Genomic DNA, 18004 nt, shown 5'->3' with positions numbered 1-18004 from the left:
TGGATTGAAATTTGAGGGTTAACTATGGGGTTTCCCTTGTGCAATCCACTGATTGTACTTAATTTTTTTCTTTTTTTATTATTACTCATGCGCTTCCCCAGAAATAAATCTGGAGTTTTATTTCAGTTGACAGCAAGGTTTTAAAGGGAATAGAAAAGGATTTTATGGTGAGGGAATGAAATAAGACATCAAGTATCCTTTCCTGTCCTGTTTCTCCCCTTTCGTACCTTACTGTAATCATTCAAACTTGGGACCCTTTAAAGATGCTTTAAGACTTCCAGGCTGTTGGAACTCCAGGCTGGACTGTTGCAAAGCTCAGCTGAAGCCGCCCCGGTGTGATTACCCCGCACTGGGTTTGAACCTGGGGGCTGTTGGGTGACTGTAAGTGGGCAGTTGGAGCAGCCTTTGGGGTGGGGGTAGCTATGGGTGGAGGGCACTGGCATCAGGGCAACAACAATTATTTCCCTGCCAGGTTTGTGGGTGCAGCTGAGCATCGTTAGGTTTTGCTGACGACCCAATGGGTCACTCCTGTGCCCAACAGCTGTTGCCATTTGCTCATCAGCCACAGCCCCTACAAAAACAAGATGGCCACAACCCTCTGGGCAGCTTTTGGGTGTCCTCTGTGAGGTTTTCCAGGTCCTTCTTTTTTTGTCTTCTGGAACAGTTGTGCTTTTCCAGCACCTGAGGTAAGTGCCATGTTCTTGTTCTTTTAAGGTCTGTGTGGGGTTATGCTGGTTTAAAGGCAGGTGTGAAAGCGGTCTGCTAGTCCGCTGGGCTGCTTCTGCGTGGGCTGTGCTTGGGCTGAGCTCCTGCTCTGGGTGCCGCAGGGTTTTGTGCGATAGCTGTGGAGCTGGGACTGGCTTAGCTTTGTCCTGGGAAGGTTATTGGGCTGCCTGTGTGGCTGTGGTATTACAGAGTGCTTCTTATTTTTCAGAAGGATGCACTAGCAGTGCAGTAGGGAAATGCCTTTTTTTTTTTTTTTTTTTTTCCTCCCCCCTGTAGTAGTGCTGGGACACACATAGTGTTGCTATCGAGGGTTGAGCTAAGCTGAAGGAGCTGGGTGTGCTACCAGTGAGTAGCATGGCAGGATCCCTGTAGCACCTTCCAGGCCGGCGTGGGCAGATGAGACACAGGAGCAGCAAATCCCTGAGCAAACACACCTTCCCCCCTGTGCTGAAGGGCTTCAGCAACGCACTGACCTTGGAGCAAACTCCAGCTCAGCAGTTACTTGTATGGAGACACTGCGGTTTTGTTGTAGGATGGGGGTGTTGCATGGGTTTGGTGCTTCAGCTGATCTTAAGCTGGTGAGTGTCACCCCTCCAAGGCAGTGACTCCTCAGGTGGAGCTTCCCCACACCACAGCCCTCAAATTCCCTTGTCAGCGAGGAGTAAGACCTTGATCCTCCAGAAGAGCTGGAGGTGAATGGTCTGACTCACGCTGGCTGCTTTATGGGTCATCTGTGGAGGTGGTGGGACACAGAGATGTATTAAGGTGTTATTTGGGCAGTGAAACTTGCTGGACGCTTCTATCTGTGAGTGCCGGAGCACTGGCAGAGGCATTAGGTGGTTTCTCACGGTGTTACGGGTGCAACCAGGAGGCTGAAGGCTGCATGGTCTGTTTCTGGCTTCCCTGTGCCAAATATGCTCAAAATCTATCTGGGTGGAAGTCCTGAATTAGTAATTCTCCTAGTATTGGACCTGAGTCCTTGTGGGCTTTGTTTTGTGGAGTGTGCTTATTTGACAAGATCCTCTTAATCTGAGTAATGCTGCATTGTTAAACTGTGATGGGCTGATGAGCAGCCAGTTGCTGCTGGTAGGTCCCAGAGGCTTCTCCTGCAAGAAGGAATTTGTCATCCTTGTCCTTGACATTCATTGCTACTGTGACTGAGAAATACCTTTTACTCCCCAGAACAGAAAAGAAATGAATGCTAAAAGGAATCGCATTCAGTTCCTCTTAAAAAGAGGGGCTGAGATCCCTTTGTGTCACAGGTTTTGCCATGGTTCTGCAGGGTCTGTCGGTCTCTAGACCATAGTCCTCCTCAGGATTTTAATTCTGCAGGAAAAGGGGGGCAGGGGGGCTTGTTGTATGCATAATTAAAAGCTGAATATTGCCCCCCTGCCATGTATGGACTAGCAAGGGAAAAAGAAAAATCCCTGTTGGTGCAGGGGAAGGAGCAAGAGCTCTGACAGCTGCCCGGGGCTGGCGTGGTCCTGGGTCAGAGGGTGAAGCAGCTGCCTGCTCGGAGCTGCTGCTCTCCTGGAGCCTCTGAGCAGTGTGACACGAGCCTCAGTAGCCAGAGTGGATTTTTTCTTTTCTGACAAATGCCAGGAGCAAAACCCAAATGTCTCATCCAGGTGAATGGCCCTGTGGAGGGAGCCAGCTGTGGGGACGGGGCTGTGCATGGCCTTGGGTTTGAGCTGTTGAGTTTGAGTGGGGCTGGTGGTGAAGCTGCTGCTACCTGGTTGCCCTGGCTGGTTTTTAAGCTCAGTTTTCAGAGAAGCTGGGAGTGAGAGATCCTGGTGCCTTCACCCTATTGTGTCCCTCCTGTCCCTTGTCTGAGCTGTTTGGGAGGAGAAGCTGCCCTGTGGGTGAACATGGATCTGGTCTGATGGATGGCCAGTGTGGACCATAAATTTCCTAGAAAGTAAGAATAAAGATTCATCTCCACTTCCCCTCACTTGAGGAGGGCTGGGTTGCTGAATCTGGCAAAGCCCCAGGAAGGGAGGTGTGCTGGGGGTGACGTGGCATTGCAGTGAGGTCCACAGCATCACTTGGTGCTGGGTGGCATCCTGGGCCTGGTCCCTGCAGCCGCTGTGCCAGCACCAGCACCCCACGACTGGGTCCAGGAGTCTGAGGTGCAGTGGTTAACTGGAGCATCCAGAGTTATTTCCTGTAAATAACTTCTTTTGCTTTCCTCAAAGGTCTTATTTTCCATTTGGTGCATGATGAAGCATTGCTTGCTGCTTTGTGGATTATCCTTTCTATATTCCTGATTTATGCATGTGCTGGTGTGATGCACAAAGTAGCATCTGTACTATATGCACTGTGGGAACAACCCAAAATTGCTCTGAAACTCGACTGGCTTACAATTATATTGGATTCTATTAAATTAAAACACATAGCACATATATTACACAATAAACCACAGCTATTTCATGGATCAAATTAAGTTTTATTTGGGCAAATTACAACCTTTCTTACAGTTGGGCCTTTGTGAAACCATTCCTTTTTAATAAAAGCAGGCATTTTTGGCAAATGCTCTTAAAGTGTGCATTCCCAATAATTGCATATACTGTTGCTATTCTTTCTGGGATATATGTGGCTAATTATCTTCTCCTATTTAGGATAGGTTCAAATGAGTGGTATCTTCCCTTTCCACCTCCCTTCTGCTGGAATTTCTTATTGCTTTCCATTTTTATTAGCTTGGCTATGGAAGTCGGCAAAAAAAATCTTCTCCTCATTAAAAGCAGGAGTGCCTTTCCCGGAATTTCTTGGGGAAATGTGACTCTTGCAGCTGCCCTCGAGCCCCAGCTTGGGGGACAAAGCTGAAAACAAGCCTCTGAGAAGTAGGGTGCGTGATGGAGCTCTTGGAGGGTGGTGGAGAGGCAAAGCTTTGGGGGAAGTAAAGTAGAGGTGTTTCTTGAGGAGGGGGCTCCAGCTGCTGTGGGGCTGGGGGTTGGATTTTTCCTTCTTGTCTGAGAAGATGCAGACTCTGGTTGTAGGTGTTAAGGCTGGAACATCTCTTGTAGCTCCTTATTAAATCAGAATTTTGTTTCTGCTCCAGCCTTTTTCTGTGCAGGGACAGCAAGGGGTGTGAGATGGCATGCCAGGCCCCATGAAATGTCTTTTGCAATTGCTTATCCTCGCATAGCTTTTGTTAAAATCCAATAAATGGTTCGTAAATTGTGGGGATGGACAGACAGGGTGGCTCGCTCCCATGTTTCCTTAGGAAACTTGGTTAAAAAAAATAAACCCCATCAGCTACTCTTCAGTTATGAGGAGTGCCACTCGGCGCTCTCCTGCTGCTGGCTTTCTGCTTGCTGGCTTGGAGCTACCAGTTTTTTTTCTGGGAATAATTTTTCCCACAGTATTTTCAGCCTGGACCAGGAGACAGAAGAAATGCCCTCGGTGCAGTCTTGCTTGGGTAATGTCAGTGTGATTTCTAGACCACCAAGCCAGAGATGAGCAGCATCCAAGCTTCCCAATTCCTGAACACACAGCACAAGCCCCACGTAAACTTTTGGCTCTTATTTCCTGACATGGCTGCACCTCTGGGTGTGGGAAGGGTGCTCAGCCCCTTAGCTGGGTGGGGTGGGGGTGATGGAGCTGTTGCTGTAGAAATCCTAAGCTTATTACATAAAACTTCAAAGCTTTTTGTCAGTTTTCCAAATCCTTCTGGGCACTATTGTCAGAAGATCAAGAACTATTATTTAGCCTCCCAAACCACATCTGGATGCTGTTTATGGGATTGTGTTCAGCCTGTTTGCATCTATGGGAAGGGGTTAGCACTGGCAGTGGGAACTGGTTTTGGGGATGCCAGGCTGTCTGCTGCCAGGGCCATGGACTGGTGGCATCTCCCCATCCTGCTCTGAGCCTGCCATCCCAATAAAGGATCCGTGGAGCTAATGGTTTCTGTGTTGCTTTACAACTGCTGCCAAGTGTTTGCTCAGAAATTCCTCATCTGCCTGTTGGTGTTTCCCAGCTCCTTCCCTCCGCAGCTTCCTGGGGGTGCAGGCAACCTCAGCACCCTTCAGCTGCCACTTTGAGTTGGGTGACAAGCTGGTGGCCCCGTGGCATATGTGATGGGACTGTCTGCATCTTCCACAGCTCCTGCAGAGAGTAAACGTCAAAGCGATGCAGGGGAAAGAGAAAATGGGATTATCCCTATAAAAAAAAAAACCTCCCAGAAATGCCTTTATTTTATTTTTTCAAGTAATAAATTGAAAATATCTCTGACCTGTTGCCTGCTTCCCAGTATGGTCAGGATGGGGTTGCCCCTTGCCTGCTGCTGTGTAATATGTGATAGTGGTGGAGGAGACACCAGCACGTGTGCTGCTGCACCAGGGACCTGTGATGGGGCAGGAAACTGAATGAAATGGCCACAAAACGTTTTTGATGTCCTGCCTGTGTGACCACAGTGTTGGAGGATGGTGCGGGTCTGTGCCACTCAGTTGCAGGAGGTCACAGCCTGGCTCTGTCCCCAGAGCATGCCTTCCAGCCTGGCATCGCAGGGAAGAGCATGTGCAATGGGAGAGAAAGGGAAGGGTCCTCAGAGCATCCCTTGCAGCCTGGCTGTGGGTTTTTGGAGAGAGAAGGTTCTGCGCTTTGTCCCTGGCAGTCTCTTCCACCCAGCACCCACGCCGTCTGTCATCTTCCAACTTGGGTTGTGTGTTTGAGGCTGGGTGATGCTCTGTCAGCACTGGTCTGAGGCAAGTCATGGTGCTGTGCGGTGGGATGGTGTTTAGGATGTGAGGCTTTACAGGCAGGTGGTGTGAACTGCTCTGGGAGCTAACGGGAACCCTGGCTGTGGTTAAACGCCACCATCTGAAGGGCTTTGTGTGGAGCATGTGCTCTGCCTCCCCCCGTGGCAGCAGGGATATCTGACACTCTGCTGCATCCACTTTGGGGACACAAAATTGAAACCACAACCCGTTTCTGGGGAAGACACATGATGAGTGTGAAGTGCCATCTCCTGAAGGATGCTTGGGGGGAAGGGTGAGAAGAAAACCCCCACTAGTCTCTAGAAATTGCTTTCCTTCCTCTTCTCCTTCCAAAATAGCATAATTAACAGAAATAAACTTTGCAGTGCTCTTAATTTTGAAGGTTTTATGCCAAGCTTGAACATGCAGAGCTTAACTGAGCAGGCACTGAGCACTGGGAACAGTTAATTATTATCCAAACGGTGTCTGAGCTGGTCTGAAAGGACTGAAGAATTATGAAACTGTAACGAGGGAGGCCTGTTCTTGGCAAATGCTTATGTGATTCAAATGCTGGGGAATTCAGCATGTTTTTCTTCTGAGAACTTTAAGCCAGCCGATGGTCCAGTTTGCATGGTAGGGATTGAGTGGGACCATCAGTCCTGGGGAGCTGATGCTGTAAGGACTTCTGCAGTTCTTCTGTCGCAGCAGCAGTTTAAAAATAGCTTTGGTGAGTCAATAATTAACCCGTCGTTGCTTCTTAAAACTCCCAAGTGTGTGAATTTCTGGATGTGATGGTTTGGCGCTGGATCTGTAGGAGAAGCTCTGTGTGATGTGTGTGTGGCCCTTCCCTCTGCTCACCTCTGCAGAGGTCTCTGGGTACTCTTTGGGCTCACATGGACAGTGGTCATAGGGAAGGGGCTTGTTTTCCTGTGACAGAGCTGGTCTTTGGCCTTGGAAGACCAAGAAAAATGTTAAAACACTTTAGAGGCTTTGGCAGAAACTTCTTAGGTTTTCTGCTGAATATCTGAATGCTATAGAATCCTCCTTTCTTTCATCTTCAGACCACATGTGGTCCACATCCATTCTCTTGGATTTTGGCCTGTCTGCCTGCTTGGAAAAACAGAAGTCATGGTGCCTCGAGAACTTCTGCTTACTCTGCCCCTCCAGACATCATGGTCCATGCATGCATGGCTGGGGTTCAGCCTCCTTCAAGCAGGGTTTTGGTCCCAAATCTTGTGGCCAAGGTGGTGGGAGTGGACAGCCATATTGGTGGGAAGTGGTCTCTCTAAAGGTGACTTGTTCTGAGGAGTTTCATTTGGACTGCTGTAGTCTCTGTCTCCAGCTCAGTTTGCTTTCCTCCAGTTCAGGTCTTTGAAGTAGCATAAATAAAGCTGGAAACCGACCTGTGTGAAAGTGTAGAAGTCCTTTGGTGACCCCTGTCTTGATGCTCTTCAGGCTGCCCCACAGAGCCCAGGGCTCCCCCAGTCCTCGCTCTGCTGTGGAGTGGAGGAGGCTCCCTGCAAAGTGACACTCCGGGAGCTGAACCTTTGACATGGGAAACTTTATAAAAAGCTTTTTTTCTTCCTACAGATGTTTTCCCTCCATTCTAGTGAAACAAGCAAGTTAAGCATGTGGGAGTGCCTTCAATGTTCTAACCTTGGGTGTTTGATGCCTTTCTTTCTAAGATGTCCCTTGTGCTTCTGTCCCCGAGCTCATCCGGGTTTTGGCTGCTTTGCTTGCAGCTCTCCACGGGAGAGTTGTGCGTAGATGGTCAGTAAGGCTGTTCCGCTTTGCTCAAAATGTCTCGCACCAGGAAAGTCCCCACTGAGCTGTCTTTCTGCTGCATGCAGTGAACTGCATGAGATTCCCCTCTGTTCATTGCTTCTGCTGTTTCGTAAGGCCTTCTCCCCCCCCGCCCTGCAGCTGGTTGGGTTTGCAGGGTAGCCCCCTGTGCTCCTCTCCGGGAGGTGGCTGGAAGGAACCTTTGACGTTGCTGATCTAAAGTACTCACGAAAACCCTACTGCTTTCTTGTGGGTCCATGTAGTCCCAGTGATGGATTGCTTGGGTGTGCCTGGCTGGAGCCTCTTGGACAAGCCAAGGAACCGGTTCCTTGGAAAAACACATCTTTGACACCTGGCCTCTGGGCTATGGTACCTGGAAAGGGGTTCAGCTGCCCCAGACATTGCCTCAGTTCATTGGCACAGGCTTTCCTTCTCTCTCTAGGCTGGAGGCAGAGGCCACAAACTGATGTAAGATGGAGGCACGGAGGAAACAAATCCTACCTGTGTCCCCTGAGACCACTGGTGGTGGTGGGACAGGATGTCTGGCTGGGGTGCAGCTTGCTGTGTGACCTGTCGCTGGGCTCTGACATGTATGTGGTGATGAGCTAATGGGTTGGATCAGCAGGCTGTTACTACGACCAAACTCAAATCTGGAGGGTTTCACGTGTGAACTGGAGGATGAGCACTCCAAGCAGCATCCAAATTACTTCTCCAGAGAAAGGATGTCCAGAAGGCTCTTCTGAACCAAGAACTCCTTTGTTCTGGAGCACTGGAGTTCTTGCCTGTCCTTCCTGCTTTAAAAATCTTGAGGAAACTAAGAATGTGAATAGTTAGAAGAATGCTCGACTGTGCTGTTTTCACCTACAGCTTAGTCTAAAAGGCTGCAGTCTTGCAAATGGTTCCAGTTCCATCAGATCAGAAATCTCTGATCAAAACTTACTCTCCCATTATTATTTTTTTTAAGACCTGGACTTTTAGTTCAGCTGATAGTTTTGGTGATCTGTGCTTTTGCAGCTTTCTCCCCTTGTGTCTCTGGGGAAAGATCTGTGTGTAGTTAGTTGCCGCTTCTAGTTCCTCCTGTCTCACATGCAGAGTTATTGCAAATCCCAAGGAGGAGGATAACGGATAACAAAACGGAGGTTCCACTTCCAGTGGCCTCTGATTAATAAAAGGAGTATACTTACTTCCATTACGGGCAGCTGGTGCTTACTAACCTTGCTTTGGAAATTACTTCTTAGAGCTGTGTGCTGGGGCGTGCTTCTCGTGCCCAGGTCCTTCAGTCAGTGCAAGCCACGGCTGGAGCTGTGCTGGGCTCCTGTGGGGCCTGGGAGCGTGTTCCTCTGCACGGGGGGGGGGCTGGGGATTGAGGTGCCACATCCTTGTGTGGGTTCCCTCTCCCTGTGCTCACCCACAGTACTTCTGTGGCTGCAAAGGTCCCACCAGTGTGCCCTGCACATAAACCTGCAGCCCTTCCCGTAGGGAGAATTTCCATGCGGGAGTGCAGCCCTCCTTCTGTGGGAATGTGATGGGAGACCTCTTTCTTCCCCTCTGCTTCCCAGTTTTATCAATCCCTGAAATGTGACATATCACCCAACTGGGTCAAACCTGCCTCCTGTGCTGGGTTCAGTAGGCAGTCCTTAAATAAAAAGCAGGGTTTATGCTGCTGGTGGTGTAAGTAGCCTGTTAAACTGCAGCGTGTTTGTGGTACCTTGGGCAGGAAGCCTCTCTGCATCTCAGGTGACTTCAAGTGTGTGGTGCCCTGATAGGAACTGACCTCAGTATTTCTTTTCCTCTAAAAAGACCCTTGATGGCCATGCCCTTGAATTCTTGCATTAGTAAACATCTCGCAAAAATGCGTATATGAGCTTTTATCAGGCAAGATGAAAGGGGCTGTGCAATGGCTCTGGGTTGTAGCTTCTTATTCTGAAACTAGGCAATCTGAGACTAAATTTCCAGGAGATTTTTGGTATCGGCTTAATATTCGTAGACCTTGGTTTATCAGATGTAAAAGAAAGCTCTGAGGTAATTTCTTTTAATGTGATCTTATGAAATGTTTCCTTCAAGATAAGTGGTGGTACATGGGGAGGGGAGGTCAGGGCAGCTCCTTGAGTAAGACTTGGGCAATTCTTCCCCCCCTGCCAGCCCACACTCCCCATAAGAAACCCTTCCTCTGTGTGTCTGAGCTGCCTTCGGCACAACACGCCAGAGAAAGGAAAAGAAAGTCAAAGCTGACACGGCCTCTGGACAACACCTCCTGGAGCAGCAGTCCTTGTGTCGGTGGGAGCAGTCTGCAAAAAGGTTCTGAAATCCCTGTGGGCAGGAAAGTGGTAGAGGGAAACAGCAGCTGGACTTTGAAAGCTCAGCCTACCTCTTACGTGGTTGTGAATGAAATTTCTGTGGCGGTGTTGGACAAGGTGTTCCCTTATTTTAAAAACACCTCTGGGATTATTGTTTTGAGATGAGCTGGGGAATGTTCTGTTCCCTCCTTCTCCAGACCTGCTGTTGGCACCGTAGCCCTCGGGTGGATCAAGAAGCAGGAAGGACTTAGGAGCTGATAATATTCAAAGACCTTGCAGCATCACAGAGATCATGTGTACAAAAGGTCACGGTGCCACATGGTCGGACAGAGGCTTGGGCTGCGCTTCGGGCAGGCTTGGGTTGTTACTGATGCACCGCTGCTCTCCTGTGCAGCCTCGTGCCGCTCCATTCTCCATCATGCCCAGGCTGGGCTGATGTCCCCAGCCATGCTGGGGCTGGCACCCGAGGAGAGCCCTGAGCTCACTGCGCAGCTGTACCAGTGTTGTGGAACTGGGTGTACCCAAGGGGCTCTGGTCCTGCTGTCCCTTTGTGGCATTGCTCTCCCACATTGGAGGATGTTTTTGAGCACTGGGAAGGCTGGTGATACTGAGCCCCCTCCCTGTCTGGCCCCAACATCCATCCTGGTTGAGCAACGCAGGTCCAAGGTCAGCATCCCCCTTCAGGGCTCTGGCTGGGTGCTGCCCCTCCAAAGAGGTTGCTTGCAACGAAGCAAGCAGAGAAATAGCGTGGCAAAGCAGAATTGCTGCTTAAGCTGCTTTTTTTTTTTTTCTTTTTCATTAAAGGGAGGGAGCAACATCAAAATCGACCCCCTGCCCCCACAAGTCCTACCCTTGTCTTGGAGTATTAAAAACATCCTGGAGCTGAGACCATGCTTGTGCTCCTCAACGTTGAAAAAAGGATTTCTGCCAAGACACTGACCCCTTGTGGATCTTGCAAATGTCTTTGCATCTCTTTTTTCTCTTCGAAAGGCAAAAAAAATTCCCTTTCAGACCTTTGCTTGGTCCCTTGCAGTCCAGAGGTATCAGAAGATTTATTATTAAACGGAGGCTCCAGGGTGATTTATGAAATTACAGCTGAGCTGTATTGTGTGCTGGTTACAAATTGCAAAGATATTCCATGGGACGTAAGCTCCAACGAGCACGGGATATATTACACTACGGGGAAAAGGGGAGCTTAAAACCAGCTGGCCAACTGTAACAACTACAGCCACTTCTCTTTGATGAGAAGATGATATACATCTGGGTTTAATACAAAACATGATGGACTGACACCGGGTTTCGGAATATCTTATACAAACTGGATAATTTTTGCTTGTTTTTTTCCAGAGCTGTTGCGCCACTTTATTCAAAGTTATATTCCTTTTTCCTGTTGTTTCTTCACGTGTTAGTGACTCCTTGTTCAACTTTATAAAGTGCTGGGGATCATTTCTCACTGCTTTCCAGAAGAAGGATTTCTCCGTGTGTACGGCGAGCACCAAGGCTTGAAAAAGGCGATGCTGCAGTACCATATGTGGAATCGCTGAGCTAAATTGGCTACCTATAAATATACCCCAGATGCTAATAGGAAAAAGGAAACTGGAACACATTATCAGGAAGGATGTGTCTTCTTGGGAGTAAATCCCTCCCATGGAGACCCCTCCTCTAGCTGTTAATGACTGCACTTCTCCAGGAGAAGTCATCTGTGAGCCTGGTTGTGGTGGGTATGTTCTGGGGGGTGCTGTACGTTAAGGGCGCCTCCTGCAACCTTCCGGTCAGTAGGAAGTCCTGGCGAGCCAGATGCGATGGGTTGTAAAGCTGTGTCGTTGCTCTGAAGATGAACCTACGCTGGCTGACACATCTGGTCTAAAGTCTGCCATCCACACAGGCATGAACTGGCCGGGCCTTGGTAGCCTGTGAGTGGGAGGAACTGGTGAATTGATGAGATTCCTTTCAAACACTCTGATCCAAGAGAACAGCGAGCTTCTACGTGAGCAGTCTCGTGTTCTGGCTTGTTAGTAAGTCATGGCATTTTTATTTAACTCTCTTGATGGGGTAACATCACTTAGCACTGACTTTGTTTCCTGGCCTGGTTGAGCATAGCTCTTAAATACTGACAGCTGAAGTCTGTGATAATAGCAAATTAGAATTTCTTCCCTTTTTGGATTAGGATGGCTGTTATGAGTGAATAATCTTTCCAGTAAATGGTCCCCAAATTCTGACTGCACTAACTAACTTCATCCTTCCCCAAACTCTACAGGCTGTCTGTGGTTCCCTGCCACAACGCTCCTGGGAAGCACCTATAAATATCAGCTCGGAGTAGAAATCCTGCTCTCCAGTAGCTGATGGCAGAAGCATCTGCGTTCCCGAGAGCAGCTGCTAGCCGGCGGTTCTGGAGGGAGTGTGGGTTGTATCCGTCCTGCTCCACCTCAAGTCTCCTGCATCTCCAGGAGCTTTCTTGGGTGGATGCAACCCCCCAAGCTGAGCTCCTCACCTTTGGGCTTAAACGGACAAAATTTTGGAGCGTTATCTTCACTGGGAGCTGCAAGCAGTATGCTGAGTTTATCTCCTTTGTGGCCCAACTTTGGATGGCGAAGTCATTATTCCTCTGTAGCTGGTACAATCCAGCATGCTCCCGGCGCTGGCTTCAGGCCAGGGCTCTCCAGCTCCCAGAAGATCCTGTTTCAGTCGCCTTTTTAGGACTCTCTGGGCCAAAGTGCGCTTTGATGTCTGGCAGTTTGGCCCCTGGCACACCCTGTGGTCTGGCCTGGGAGAAGTGCTAGGAGGACAAAGCATAAGCTATAAAATTCTGCAACACCAAGCAATCCTGGCTGAGCCTCCCCACTCTAGTCGGTATTTCGTAACCCTGCATGGCTTTCTCTGAGATACTAATTAGGGATGGACAAACCAGAGGGATGAAACTAAGAAATCCCTTTGCACTCCTTCTGGGGTTAAAGAAAGTTCAGCTAACTTTCTTCCTCCCCCGTGTTATTTTTCCCTTTAGTGCAGGCTCTCCTCATCCAGGCTCCAGCAGGGTTGGGATGTGGAGCTGCAGTGCTGGGGGAGGCTCTAGCTGTTGCTGCCGGTTTTCCAAACCAGGCTGAAACAAGCCAGTAACCTAAATCTGAGAGTGCATGTGTGACTTAGAGCAATCCTGCTGTTGCAGTGCTCCTGGCTGTCCAAACACAATGGCTTGCGTCATGTATCCAGCAAAGATCTGAGCATTGCTCGGGGTAGCAGATGATCTTTATTCCTCCTTTTACAGATGAGGATGGTGCTCGGGTGGGTCGGGCTGTGCTTAGTTGGTGCTGCAGGATTGGTGCACTCACCCAGGGTGCAGTGCCCGGCCGCTGTGGGCTGGAGGCAGCCGCAGCTGGAACACCCATCCCAGCTTTGCTGATGCATTCTGCAGCCGGCAGCCTTGCTGAAGTGGTGGACTTGGAAGTGTTAGTGGACTTGGTAGTGTTAGGTTAATGGCTAGACTTTATCTTAAGTGTCTCTTTTTTCCAACCTGAGTGATTCTATGATCCTATAAATCCTTCACATAGCATAATGAATGCTTACAAATCCTTTCTGTGCTGCTGACGTTCCCTCTTTGCAGTTCATTGAATGCAGAAAGCAAGCTTTCTAAATAAATGATAATAAAAAGCAGCATGAGTAAATTAACACGCATCAGTGCACGTGTCTCTGGCTGCGCTCTGCTCATCTCATTTTCAACAGGAGCCTCTTTCCACAGACCTCCCCGCCACAACGTGCTCTCAGTGCCGGCTTGGACCCCGCATAGATTAAAACCATGCAATCACAATGGATTTGTCTCTGGCTAATGAAGCTCCGCATCTAGTGCAAAATTCCTCTAATGCATTAGGAAATAGTTATCATTTTTCTTTGGCACTGCATTTGATAAGCAATTGCCTTTGGCCAAAAGCAATGCCAAGATTTTACTGCTTGTTACAGACCTAAATATGTGACATTGCAACACATGTAATTGGGATAATTTAACACCCCATTAACAGAGTGCAGGAATGGCCTCTTCTTACTGTTGTTTGGGTCCACTTTTTATAGATCTTACACTCTTTTGGGAGAATATTTTTTTTAGTGGAAAAACGGGCATGTTCCTTGTTAGTCACTCATTTTGAAACATTGAGCAGAAGCTTTTTTGCAGCATGGATGGGATGTGCTGCTGAGCTCCAACAGGAAACATGGAGTCAGCCATGTCCCAGTTTGGTAAACTGGGAACTAATGTACTCCTGGCTTCAGGCTAAGTCACCTCTTTTTCAAGGGATTGTAAAATTAAGATGATACAGAAACCCCACTGGGATCATAAAATTCAGAGTGATGTCCTTATCGCAAGGCAGGAGGTGCCTGGAGGAGACTCTTGCTTGGAGAAGGGGACGTCAGCGATGAGACTGTCATCACCTCGTGTCCCATGACCTTCAGTGAAGATGTGTGTGCAGAGAGGTGGAGAAGTCTAAAAACAGGTCTTTTGAACTATCTTCAGAAAGGCTCTTTCAGGGCAATTCCAGATCTTATTAGAAGCAGGAAAGACTGGATGTCACAAGGGCTCCCAGTCTGAAGAAGCTGTATTTCTGGTTGAGTGTCGCTTTTGAGCTCTGGGTAATGGGGCTGGGTATATTTGCATAAGAATACCTGGTTTCCCGATCCCAAGCAGCATCTCCAAAGCCTTTTGATGTTTATGAGCATATGCAGGCTTAGAGATGGGCTTCTGTATGTGGCATCACACTGAGGAGCTGGCAGCAACAGCCAAATCCAGGAGCTAGCAATTAAACCTGTTAATCTTCTTGTCATCTTTCTAGTGGGTTTGGGTGAAATCTTGATGAATTTGTGTGAGCCCATCCTTCCTCTGGCTTGGTGTTGGCTGGTTGGTAGGTTCCTTTATGTAGGGTAGGGCAAAAGAGGTTAGTTTGGGTCCGGGCCACCCATTCTCCCTTCTTCATGCTTGGTGGACCATCAGGATGCTGAGGAGCACTGGCATGGCCAGCAATCTTGTTTTACTTCTGTCTCCTTGGATAAGGAGCAGCTCTGGCTTTAGGGCAGTGACCACAGCACTAGTCAGCCTGTCCCTGCTCATGCATTTTTCCAGAAAGTTGCCTATTTTGTTGTTGAAATCCTGATTTAATTAAATTAGCATCCAACTACCGAGCAGGGTCTGAAGGCAGGGGAGTGCCTGGTGCTCCCAGAGAGCCAAGCCAAAGAAACAGACAGTAAACCAGGAGCCCAGAGGTCCTGCTTTCCTGCCAGCAATGTTTTGCTAATTGAAGGGACAGTTTAATTTCAGCCTTTCTGGTGGTGCTGCTCCTTTCATAATTAGATCCAGCCCAATAGAAAAGAAGAAAAAAAATCACTTGAAACCTGCTGATGGGTTTTTCTCCTTCAGCAAAGCAGCGGTGGGGACTGGTTTTAGTCTTTGAGTCAGAGAGGGCTGGTTCCGATTAGCACGGGGAAGGCTGGTGGGTGTCTGTCTGTGAGCGCTGCTCTGCCCGAGCCATCTTTAACTAGAGCAGCAAGACCCAGAGAGCTCTTTTATGGCGCTCTGGTGTGAAATGACCTGATTTGCCATGATCCTGCTCATGTTTTCAGCAACACGTACATAAAAGGCAGCGCAGATGACTTTAAAATTCACGAGTATTGCTCTTTTAACTTGCATCTCCCCCGATAGGTTCCTTCCCCTATAAAACACGGGCGAGCTTGTCTTTGCAACTGGGAAAAGCCTGTTGAAATGAGTTAGAATGACTTTGTTATGGCTCCAGTGAAAACTTCTAGACACTTATTCAGAAGTCATTGCACTTGCAAAACTGGTCTGAAGCAGTAATCCAGGTGAGCGTGGCTTTGCTGTTCTGAGGTCATCGAGCTGCTCTGGTTACACGGCCCCGGTTTGCACCATGCTCGGTGGGGTGGCATCCTGTGGCTCTGGACCTTCCCTTCTGAGGACTGGTGACTACGCTGCAAACATGAGCTCTGAGCTCAAACGAGGTTTTCCTGGTCTGTGCCACAGACCAAACAGTACAGTTGTGTGTTTTGTTTTTTTTAAAAAATTCTTTGGCATAAATCAGTCTAGTTATAATTCCATTTGAAAAAAAAATTCTTCTTCCCCTCCCCCTCAAGCAATAACTTATTTTTTCCATAGTGTCGGGTTCTGTGATTTAATCAATTACCTTTATAAGTTGTAACAAGGTGTTTTCTATAATTTAGCAACTCCTAAAACCTTGGTTTTGAATGCTGAGCCAGTTCTGTGCCTGGCATAAGTGTTGCTGGTTACTTTCCTGACCCTCTCAAAATGCTTTTTGAATAATCCTCCACGGCTTGGTTTGGTGGGGTTATTTTCCCACAATGCTTTTCCATCCCCAGTGGGAAGTTTAGAACACTCAACACTTGAAAATCTTGGACTTTCAGGGCCAAAGGCAGAGGAGCAATGCTTTCTGGAAGCTGGAATTTTTATGAAACTTGGCTGTTTATGAAACTCTGGGCTGATGCCCCGCTTGGACATGTGAAACTGGTTCCTTGTGGAGGGTTTTATCTTCATCTGCTTCTGGTGCATTGAAGTCTGGAACATTCTGGTATCCTGGGTGGTACTGGTGCCCAAGTACCATTAGTGCACCTTCCCCTAATTAACTGAATCACTCTTTGGGGTTGATGGGGGAAGGAAATGGTTGGGGGGGGGTTGCTTTGTAGGTCTTGCTATGATGCCCACAGCACTGCCTTGTATTGTGGGTTCCAGGACGTGGGTAATGCCACTGTGGGTGTTTGCACCGGCTCCCTAAGCATCTCACCCTCGTGAGGAGCCCAAACCTTCCTCCAGCAAAGCCCTGGCAGGTTTGTTACAGTCTGGACCCCCTGTCAGACAGGTCCATACCCTTGGGTAGCTAATGACAACGTGCAACGTTGGGGTCTTGCCACAAACAGGTTTAAAATGAGCTGAGCTAATTCAGTCAAAGGTGTGAGAGCGCTCCAAAGGCACAGGGATATTACCAGCTCCTTGCTTTCTCCTCGGGGCACTGTCCCACTCATTAACGGGAGGCTGTTGAATCAAGAGAGCTGTGGCTTGTTTGAACTACGGGGCTGTTCTGCTTACACATGTCTTCTCTGCTTTGAAGGCTCTGTCGCTTTTCAGTTTACATCAGAAATATAGGCTCTCCTGATCTGCAAAGCCTACCGAGCTGTCCTCTCCCTACCATGAAAAAGACCTTTCAAACAGCTCCTGAGGTCTCTGAGGGCTTCTCTTCTGCTGAAAGCTGAATTGCCTGTTGGTTTTGGAGGCCCGTGTTCCCCCTGGCAGCCTTCCACGCGTATATTTAGAAAGGAAGATCATACCTTCCATCTCAAAAATAACCAAACCTGATGACTTAATTTAGAGTATGAAAATTAAAAGCTCCCTCTTAAACTTGCTGGGTAGTTCAGGCTCCTCTTGCTTGCTCGTTGGCCATGGAGTCTCCCCACTTGACTGTATGTTTATCTCTGTTGGCTTTGGGCATCTCGTGGGTTATCTGGGAGCAGGAGTGTGCTGAGCCACATGGGCCAGTGTTTCTTCTGCTGATGCTGACTTCTGTTCTTTGGTTGTTAATTGGGCATCGGTATCAAGTTGGACTTCATGGGAGGCTCTTTCTCATTACTAGCAGACAGATGGTTGTAAAAAAAAACTTCTTAAAATCTCTTTATTAATAAAATTCTACATTTTCTATAGGGCTTTCTGGGTACCATCAGAGAGCTATGTCTGAAAAATTATCAAAAACAGGCTGAAAACCTGTGTAATGTGCATCCTGGTGGAGAAAACCCATCTCTACAGGCAGCAACAGTGTCCTTCACACAGGCTGGATTTTGATCCTTTGCTCACAAACGCTTGTCTCCTCCAGCAGTTTCTGCTTGTGTAGTCAGACCCCAGCCAGCTCGGAGCTGTGCCAGGGGCAGGATGCCTGGTTCCCTCCTTACCTCTCACCACGACTTGTTGGGCAAGCCTAGCCCAGCTGCTCAGCTCCTTTACACCTGGTTTTATTTGTAAATCTGGGATAAGCTGAAACCTTAGCACTGAAACTGGGTTCCTGAATGCCTTTCCTGCTGCTTGTATGTATAAAGTGTAATATTTAATAATAGCGTGGGGGTGCTTGAGCTGGGTTAGTTATTGATAAAGCCCTGGAGACCTGCAGAACAAAGATGCTGTGTGCTGCTGTGACAAATGCCTTTGTCTCACCCACTGAAGCTCAGCCTTACCTATAGCTGTGGATCACTCCACTTGTTTTTGTACTTACTCTATCAGCTGTATTATCTGAAGTGTGCTCTGAGTGACTGCAATGCTGAAAGGTCCCAGAGTTAATTGGCATTAAGAATGGTGTAGTATTATTAGGTGTACCTTAATGTAACAATCTCCATTTTCATGTATTTACTCTGTACTACTGAGTAAACGTGGAGATAAAAGAAGGTGGAATTAGCACTTCTCTTGCTTGTGCTAAAGCCAAGGTGCATTATTTTCTTTTCTGTGGGCTTAGGCCTAAAAGT

The sequence above is a fragment of the Falco rusticolus genome, chromosome 7 (assembly GCF_015220075.1).
Source record: "Falco rusticolus isolate bFalRus1 chromosome 7, bFalRus1.pri, whole genome shotgun sequence".
In the NCBI taxonomy this organism is placed as follows: domain Eukaryota; kingdom Metazoa; phylum Chordata; class Aves; order Falconiformes; family Falconidae; genus Falco; species Falco rusticolus.
The sequence above is the reverse complement of the archived record's forward strand: the minus strand, read 5'-3'. Positions refer to the sequence as shown.